At 39.9% G+C, this 9,861-nt stretch overlaps 1 non-coding gene and 1 pseudogene across 1 annotated transcript; both read right to left on the bottom strand.

Annotated features, from left to right (window-relative positions):
- Positions 1 to 694: 694 nt before the first annotated feature.
- Positions 695 to 813, bottom strand: LOC120581022 (uncharacterized; annotated as a pseudogene).
- An 8,394-nt stretch (positions 814 to 9,207) lies between these two features.
- LOC120581030 (5S ribosomal RNA) lies at positions 9,208 to 9,326 on the bottom strand. Its single transcript, XR_005647138.1, has one exon. It is a non-coding gene; the product is annotated as a 5S ribosomal RNA (ribosomal RNA).
- Between the last annotated feature and the right edge of the window lie 535 nt (positions 9,327 to 9,861).

Below are 9,861 nucleotides of genomic sequence, written 5' to 3'. Positions count from 1 at the left end.
CCAAATGTCTTGAGTCAGGAAAATAAGTAGTTTTTACCTCGCATCCCTAGTCTGATGGATACGTTAATGGCCATCTGCGCTCAATGGAAGGAGTGTCATGATCCATTAACACGGTCTCTCTTGTGCATGGAGAGTGGGGAGGGTAGAGGCACACATGCCATGTATTTGTCATCCCTGGAAAAAGAATTGAACTAGATCTGTAATGCACTTCAAACATTGAGAACTCCAAAAAGAATAGCCTCTGTGTCTCTATCAGATTCGTTTATGGGAACATTATGAGCAATATTGGCCAGAGCAATGCTTCTAGAAGAATCTAGAAGTTAAGTATCATAGGAGTTCCCAAGCAGACTATTTTAGAGAAGATAAGGATATAAGTTCACATTGGTGTTATTTCTAGAATGTCAACCATCTATGGGGTCTGTTGATTTTCTTGATTCTATTTGCCTGTCATTGAATCATTGGTTGACTAATGTATATATTCATCATTTATTGAGAATTTACTTGTGCCATGCTCTGTGCTTGATCTTCTAGATAGAAGTGGATCAAAGGATGAACATGCCCTAACTTAATGGCTTCCTGAGAAATTGGATTACCTTGAGGGTTAGTGTTGAGGTTAAAATGCCTGGGCTGCATTTAGATTTTCAGGATTTAACTGCTAACGGAGCCATCAGCTTTTTTCTTTTCTTTTTTTTCAAGCCTATAGCACCTGGTCTTCCCAGATGGTCTCCCATCCAAGTACTAACCAGGCCCGACCCTGCGTAGCTGCTGAGATCAGACGAGGTCGGGCATGTTTAGGGTGGCATTGCTGTAGAGCCATCAGCTTTTTAACCTGATTTTTGTTGGAACAAGTTCAGGAGTTGGCTGGCAGAAGAAGAGAGGCTATGCTAGAGTTTAAGCACCCTTACTTTTCACAACTTCTGAGGCATAGATATAGTAACACCGAATTTACACTTACAATTCCTGTTGGTCTTTATGGAAAAGATGTCTGCCATGAAGTATAGCATGGTAGTTACAAGTATGTGTTTCAGCCTCTGAAATTGGCTCAGATTCCAAACCTGTTACTTACTAGTTGGTCACTTGGAGCAAGTCACTTAACCTCTGTGAGCCTCAGTTTTCTCATCTATAGAATGGAGATGGACCTACTCACACAGAGTTGAAGATTAAATAAGATAATGCATGTAAAGCATTTAACACCATAAAGATCGACTGTAGTAATCGTTCTATTTAACATGGATGTGTGTGTACGTGTGTGTGTGTGTGTGTGTGTGTGTATTTCTACTTTAGATCCTAAAAACCTGAAGTTCCATATAGGAGTCACTTTGGCTCTGTAGCCACTCTTTACTTTAGAGCCTTGTTGATCTGTGAGTTTGAGAATAGGAAACAATAAAGGTGATAACTATCATCCTATGACCTTCTCCTGCCCAGATACCTCACTCAAACTTATTCTAAATCTGCTGTTTATTCAAGTGTGCTGCTCACTTCCTAATGTATTAATAGTGCCCTCTGCTGCCCATAGCACGACAGCTTAACAGAAGCTCCTGGGGCAGCCAGGTAGAATGTAGGTCTGAGCATCTGGCTCTTTCGTCTCTCCCTCTTGTCCTCAGACACATTTCCTCCCAGTTCACAGCTCCATTTCTCTTCTGTATTTCCAGCTAAGCTCTGAGTCATCAATTTCAACATTTAATTCAAGTTTGTGCCTGGACCTGAACCAAGCCATAGATAGATACCCATAAATGTTTTGCAGATGAAAATATATGGTTCTTTTGCTTTTGATTGGCAAGATTGGTTCCAGGGTGGCAGAGGCCAAGTCTATTTTCTTTTGTTAAACATCGAACTCAAGTCATGCCCAGTCCTGGCTGAATAATTATCTAAATCTGAGCTGTGTCCAGTGTGGCTCACTGTTTATCCACTGAATTCACTTTAGTCTTCTTTCACAGCCAGGGAACATTTGGGTGTAAGCAGTCATAGCTTCCATAGGATGGTGCTCTAAATCTGCTCACTTTGTCTTTGTGATGGTGCAGGGGCGTGGAGAAACTATGATAGAAGCCAGAGTAAGGGCTTCTGACAAATTTAGGCTCCATTTGAACTCCTTAGTGTAATTATAACTCCTTTAGTGTAATTATAACTCCTCTCACAGGAATAAAACGTGGAGACATTGGTGATGAAATGATCAGTACACAGAAAATTCTTGTACATCATGCCTTGTAGAGTGTAGGCTAGACACAGGGAGATATTGGAGAAACGTGAGGCAATGAATTGCCTTTTGTATTGTCGTGTGTGTTCTGAGTAGTGAGGCGAAAGACTGAGATGGATTTGCCCTGCGCCAGTCACACTCTCTCTGTACTCCCATTGTGGCCAGTGTCAGAATGGCACAGCTTGAGTCTCCTGGGTAAAAAATCTAATTAACTTCTAACACATCAGAAGTGGAGATCTTGCTATCCCCAACACTACAGCTAACCATCCACATTAAAGAGAGCTGCAAAATCCACAATATCGTGTATAGATTTTTACACCCAAATGTTCCATGTGTTTCTGCATAGCTATACAATATACTTTAACACAGCAGTTATGAACAAAGGCTTTGGAATCAGACTGCTCTGGGTTTGAATTACAGCCATTCCACTCACTAGCTCTGGAGCTTTGGATAAGTTGCTTCTTGATTTTCTTATCCTCATTCAGGAATACTTATCCCCATCCAACAGTTATTGTGAGAGTTAAAGTTGGTTTTGCATGTAGACACTTTGCACAATGCCCAACAGAATTAATGTTAGCTGATATTTTACTGATGGTGTCATGATGGAAAGAAGTTGGTCCACTCATTTCAGAAAAGGAATCAAGTGATGAGCCCCAGTAAATGGCAGAACTGAGCTACTCTCTTTTCATACTGCCTCTCAAACAGGTTGTTGATCTGTAGATTTCTCGTTAGTCTTCAAGGGTTTTCACATCTTATGCCATTGCATAAGTATTAGATCTGCAGTTCCAGATAGAGATTTTATAGATCTACATAATATATACATTGCAGAGTAGTTTTAAGAACTTAACACAATGCTGTAAGCACTTACATATAAATAACTCTAGGGAACTTAAATATAGGAGAGTCAACTTCTTATCATGTCAAGTAAGGACATTCAAAGAGAAAGGCACACCACCATCTACTCTCACCACTATTTCAAAGAGAAAATTAAAATTACATAATTGTTGTGGAGTTTTCATTTCTCTTTAACTTGGGTGGTTAGCTCCAGTGCTTGGGATGCATGCTTCTGGGACTCCAGTATCCCCGGTTCTGGTGTGGTAGAAGTTAGAGTTTTCACCTAAAGCACACAGTCTGTACCATCTGGAATATCCACCCCTACCCAATATTGCTCACAAATGGTTATAAGAGAGTGTGGCTAGAACACCAAAACAGGTCAGCTTCTATATGGAGTAAATTTAGTTCTATGACAAAACTTAAAATGTCCATTTGTCCAGAACAAGTAAAAATTTGGTCTCCGACCAGCATTTGGGAATTGTTAGCACAGAGGGCAGGAAGACTTTACCTTTTATAATAAATTGGGGTTGCTCAGTGGCCTCCTTCAAGAGGGTAGAACAGGAGGATGAAGAGAAACTATCAGTGCTGCTCTTTTAAAGGTCACCTCAGGCAAACATGTTTTCCAAAATGGGTCAGGGATCAGGGAACATGAGGGGTTGGATATAAATGCATGGATGTGAGCCAAGCAATTCAAAGTGATTGGAAGAGATTACTGAGGCTTATGTGTCCTTCACTGTGGTGAATAACCAAGTGGTGTACTGTCGCTAGAGACCAGCACCAATTAGTCATCCCACTCCTTGAGGATGTCTCAGACTTGCCAAGGTCTGGCCTCAAGTAGAGGACACAAAAACTTATGGAAAAATGTTACTTCTGGGAGAGAAAGGAGGTGAAGAGTTCACCTGTATTTATTTCTTAATAAGAGAAAGAGGTCCTCCTCTTAAGAAGGCACATGCCCATTATTGTGGCAACAGCTGGTTAGAGAGATGGGAGGCAAACTGCTAGCCTAAAGGGATAACCCTTATAGCATGATAATCATTTCACATGGAGATCTAGAAGAAGTAAAACTAGGCCCTTGAGCCACTGTTTAATTGTTTCATGACTATTACAAAATTATTATAGATTTGGAGCTAGAGAGCCATGTTTTGGATCCTGGTCATACCACTTCCAAGCTGCGTGGGCTGGGACAGATGACTTACTCTCACTGACCTATCTCCATCTTCTTTGTCTGTCAGCGCCCTGTTCAAGTACTGTAGCCACCAGCCACATGTTGGTATTGAGCACCTGAAATGTGGCTGGTGTGACCTGAGATATACGACAAGTTGAAAGTCCCTACCAGATGACAAACAGAATTAAAAAAAGAATGTAAACTATTTCATTAATGATTTTTATATTGAATATATATTGACGTGTTGAAATGATAATATTTTGGATATATTGAGTTAGATAAAATTTATTGTTAGAGTTAATTTCACCTCGTTTTTAAAACCTTTTTTTTAAATGTGAACATAGAAAATTTAGTAACCTCTGTGGCTTGCATTTAAAATTCTAGTTGTCTGTTCTATTGTGCAGCTTTAGTTTATAGAATTAGGAGTAGTAAAAGAAGATGAGGAGGAAAAGCAACTACACGGAGAGCCCTACTATGTGCCAGATACTATACCCTGACCTCAAATCTCTCAGCAGCCCAACATAGTAGTTACTATATTTATTTTACCTTTTTATAGAAGAGATTTGTTCAGGGACCAGCAGTTAATAAGTACCAGGCGGTGATTCAGACCCAGATATTTGGACTTAGCAGCCCAGTGTCTTATTACTAATTATTGTCTTTGTTGTAATTGGGGTGCTCAGTAATATCTGTCTTGCAGACAGTTGTTTTAAGGGTTAAATGCAATGTTTTGGGAAACCCTTAGCTTAGGGGCCTGACACTTAGTAAGAGCTCCAGAATGATAGCTGTTATTATTGTTAAAATAACAAGAAAAAGGAGAAAGAGAAGGAGGAAGAGTGGGAGGAGGGAGGACAGAAGAGGAGGAAGAGGAGGAAGGGAGGGAAAGGAGGAGGGGAGGAGATCATGTTGTCATCATCACCACCACCACTAGGTGTCTAGTGCTATCTTGGGCACTTTACGTACATTATGTAATTTAACACCACAACAAGGCTGGTCAATGTTCACTCACCATTTTAACTTCATATTTTGGCTGGTGTGGGTGTAGCAAAGCCTACCTGACACTTGAGTGTTCTATTGCACTTCACGGACCTTCCTGTGGTCTGTTGGGTGGGTAGGAAGCTTGAGATGGCAAAACAGGGTGCTGGCAGGGACGGGCAGTGAATGGAGATGAGGGGTGGACAAGCTTTGGGTTTTATAAGAGAAGAGTGGATGCTCTATTTTTAGCATCTGATTCACTCAGGAAATTTTAGAGCACTGTTCCAAGTGTTCAGAAACTGTGAATACTAAGCAAGGTCTTGACCAGTTGTCGAAGATGTCAGTGCGGGCTGGGGAAGGAAACAGAAAGATGATGGAAACTTACTGATAAGGATCATAACTTTAAACTTGTCAAATGCCAATAGGAATGGAAGAGCAGAATTTTCCTTTAAAGGAATTCTAGAAACTTATTTCATGCAATTGGCCTGGCCCCAAAAAGAAGAGGAAAAAGAGTATACTTTAATTGGACTAAATAAAGAATCAAGCTTATAAGGCACTTGCTCTAAGACAAAAGCTTCGAAATGAGAAAGATGTGAAGTTAGTGTGTGTTTACCTTGAAAACTTCTGGTAACAGAACTTATACTCAACCCTAGCCCTGGTCAAGGAACACAGAGCACAAAGTTGGTAGGTAAGCCATTCCTGCTGCTCTCTGCTGCCTTTTGTCAACTCAAAAGTACAGAGCCTCTCACTCATGAAAGACCAAGATAGAATTGCCGGACCCTCCAAAAACAGGGAGCAGATGGCATTTGCTGTCATATTCCATGCGAGGTCCAGTTCTATCTGGATGTTTGCTATATATTACCTCCTTGAACCTTCACTCTAACCCTCTGAAGTATTTATTTTTTATCCCTCATTTAACAGGTGAGATAAAATTATTCCGCCAGGCCATTTAATCACAAGTTGGCAGAACCAGAATTGTAAACTAGGTGGATCTGACTCCCAAAGCCTTTGCTGACTCTATCATGTCATGTGGCTTTTTCTTTCAATCCCATGGTCATGACCAGAGATTTCTCTACTTACAGTAATCACATGAAAGAGGTCTTGCTGTTGTGAACTGTCAGAGTACAGGGCTGGTTCACTTTGACCTGCAACGGGGGTAACCCTGGAGAGTCAGGGTGGAAGTGGGGAGCAGAGAATTGCTCTTTTGTTAAATGCAACTTGTACTTGTTTGGAAGCCAAAAAAAAAACAGTTCTAAAAAATAATCACCGGTTGCTCAATAAAATGAAATTAGTTGTTAATAAAATTCATACTACTTAGATATGATTTCATACATATAGCATACACATACATGTGTGTGAATAGATACTTGTTTGAGTTATTGAATTGTTTCAGTGTTTCAGTGTGATATTTTTATAAAACCTAATTGTTCCTTTCCAGCGTCTAAAAAAATCCAGTATTTGCCACTTGCCTTTTAAAAAATAAAATAATTGACATGATTATTTAAATTATTCGAGTAGCAAGCACATGCATGCTAATCTTCAAAAATCAAAATAACACCCCAAATTTGAAAACCCCATTTACCTGTCTCACGCTGCCTCCAAGCTGCTCCCCTTTCCAGTGATGTCTACCATAATTAGCTCAGTGTAAATCCTTGCAGCCCTTTTCCCTAGCATTTTCATGTATAGGAACATATAGAAATATATGATTTGTTTCTTGTATCATAAATAGGTTTCTATGCTATGAATTATTCTGAAACTTCTACTTTTATGTAATGTGCCTTTTTTTCTTGGTGGCTATATCCTACCCCAGTCTACAGAGATACCAGAATTTATTTAACCATCCTCTACTGATAGACGTTTAGGTATTTTCTTGTTTTTCACTATTATGAGGGCAATTCTTTATTCTTTCATCCTGGAGAATGCTTGATGTTTTACAGTCAACATACAGCTAAGTAAATATTTAGGATTTTATGTTGAAATTTTGCTGTCAAGTTTATAACTTTTTTTATGCAATTCACCTCTTGAATTATATAATATGTATTATTACTTTCTAAGTTTCACTTTACAAGGCCACAACTATAAAAGTTGATTGTCTTTTCTAAATAATACATTTTGGTTTCCATAGCTAAGAGTCAATAAACAGTAGCTATCAGTAAAGAGTAGCTATGGCCCTGCCTTGTATATTTGAACAATGGTTAGGGATGTATAAACTGGAGAAAATAGAAAAGGGGTATGTTGGAGATTAAAGGATTCTAATCCTCCCTCCTCTCTCCCTGTAGACCCTTATCCAATTGAAAATAGGCATGGAGAACCAGGTCATTATCAAGCGAAACCTCAGTTATATTAATGAGCAAGTCTAGGGCCAAACTCTTTAAACTCAGGGTCTTTGATTAGCTGTGCTAGAAAACAAAACTAGGACCTAAGGTCAAAATGAATGTTTTCGCAGATAATTCCTAAATCTAGACTTTGGACCTATCTAAGTGAAGCTGGATTTTCAATAACCATTCCTAGCAAGTTCCCAACAGAGGGTTGCCAGCTGCCCAGTGACCCATCACGTGTAGGGGAATAGATAAGCTGCTTGCTCATCTATCCTTGGCAAGTTGCCCCAAAGATATCAAATCTTCCCTAGTCTCCACAGAAAAATTAGTCTGTTACCCTCCCATAGGAATGAGTGCATGAGGAGATCCAAAGTGGGGGCAAAGGAGGGGAGGACAGAAGAACTTCAGTTTTACTCTCTCCTGGAGAATGGAATAGAAGTGTCCTCATGAAAACAAGTACACATGGCAATTGGGTCTCCCCTCACGTAGCACATAATCTGGCCTATTAGGTAACTTCCTTTAAAATGATAGATTTTCCAAAAAATAATGATATTAATTTTTGTTTGCTGTCATAGAAAATTTTGGGGAGGGGTTGAATCGTGGCTCCCCAAAATAAAGAACCATATCTTAATATCTATTCTTTGTGAATGTTATTTGGAAAAAGGTCTTCATAGATATACTTAAGTTAAAGATCCTGAGGTGAGATTATCCTGGATTAGCCATATGAATTCTAAATTCAAAGACAAGTGTCCTTGTGAGACAGGAGACACAGAGGAGAAAGCCATGTGAAGTTGGAGGCAGAGATTAAAGGGATGCCGCCACAAGCTAAGGAACATCTGGAGCCATCAAAAGCTAGAAGAAGTGAGGACGGATCCTCCCATAGAGCTTTCAGAGAGAGTATGGCCCTGTTGACACCTTGATTTCAGACTTCTGACCTCCAGAACTGGGAAAGAATAAATTAATGTCATTTGTTGCAGAAACCCTAGGAAATGAATACATTTACCATAAGAATGAAATAAAGAAGTGGTGTTCTAGTGCAAGGTAAAAATAGGAGAATATGTAGATAAGGCTGGTTGCCTTTGCTCTAAACTCAGCTGTTTTCTATTACTATTTAGAGCAGTAGTTCTTTTTCCCCTCTTCATGACCAATTTATAATTTTCTTTTACCTAGAGCTCATTCATGGCTGCCACTGCTGATGGTTTGTTTCTGCTTGCGCCAGGAGGCAGGCAGGCCCTCTTGTGAGCAGTGCTTATCACAGCTCTCTTCTGCTTACCAGCTCTTCTCAGGGGATCTGACTTTTCTGCATCATCGTTTTGGTTTCCCATTAGTCTAACTTGCAGGCCCAGCTCTTCATATGTACTGGTCAAAGCAAAGTGAAAAGAAGACGACAGAAGTACTCTACTTCTGCAGGTAGACTGAGTCCCCCAACACAAGCTCCTTTTATTCAGGAGAAACTTGCTTGGGAAACTTTTATCACTGTCAACTAACTTGATTCTCAGTTCACCCACATTGACCCTTCAGTCCTTCTTTCAAATAGCTGTACTAAGAGTAAGCTTCTTCAACATCTTTATCTTTTTTGGTCTTTTGTTACCAGTTGGTGCTTTTATTTATTTATTTATTTAATTTTATTTTTTATTTTTATTTTTTTATTTTTTAGATGAGGCAACCTTTGGTTGACCTCACAGATTGCAAGGACCTTGTCAGCTTACAATCCCTTATTTTTATGCCTACAGCACCTGGTCTTCCTAGGTGGTCTCCCTTCCAAGTACTAACCAGGCCCAACCACACTTAGCTTCTGAGATCAGATGGGATCTGGCTTATTTAGGGTGGTATGGCCGTAGACCAGTTGGTGTTTTTAAAAAAGGATCAAGTCATTCACCTTCTTGGTGGGAGATTCATCGATCAACAAATTGAACAAAGCAGAACAGTTTGGGAAGTGTCGTTCATTCAATGTTCAGTACATTAAACTTGCACCAGGCCATTGGTGATTCTTACTCCACTGGGGAAGATAACAGGCAGAGAATCCTTTAGGGTAGATCTTCCTAACCAGCAAGTATTTCTTCAGTGAGGATTCTCAAAGTGGTTGGCAGTGCCAGCTTCAGGGGTGTACTACTGGTATAATCACATGGTGCTTAGTTTAGGGCTCTGCTGGTGCTGTCTTGAAATTCTTAAGAATTTCTGAATAGGGGCCCTACATTTTCATTTTGCACAGGGCCTTATAAATTATGTAGATGGTGCTTGTGGCTAGCCTAGGCCTGGGGAAGCTGGTCCCTCCTACAGCAAACTGTCTCCTTCATTGTCTGGTATACTTTGGGTCCATTGTTTGTTTACATTCCTTTTTCCAATATGCTGTGGTCTGAAAGACTTCAGGAAACAAT

This window comes from Pteropus medius, unplaced genomic scaffold (genome assembly GCF_902729225.1).
Source record: "Pteropus medius unplaced genomic scaffold, Ma_sr-lr_union100, whole genome shotgun sequence".
NCBI lineage: Eukaryota > Metazoa > Chordata > Mammalia > Chiroptera > Pteropodidae > Pteropus > Pteropus medius.
This window is presented reverse-complemented; position numbering and strand designations above follow the sequence as displayed.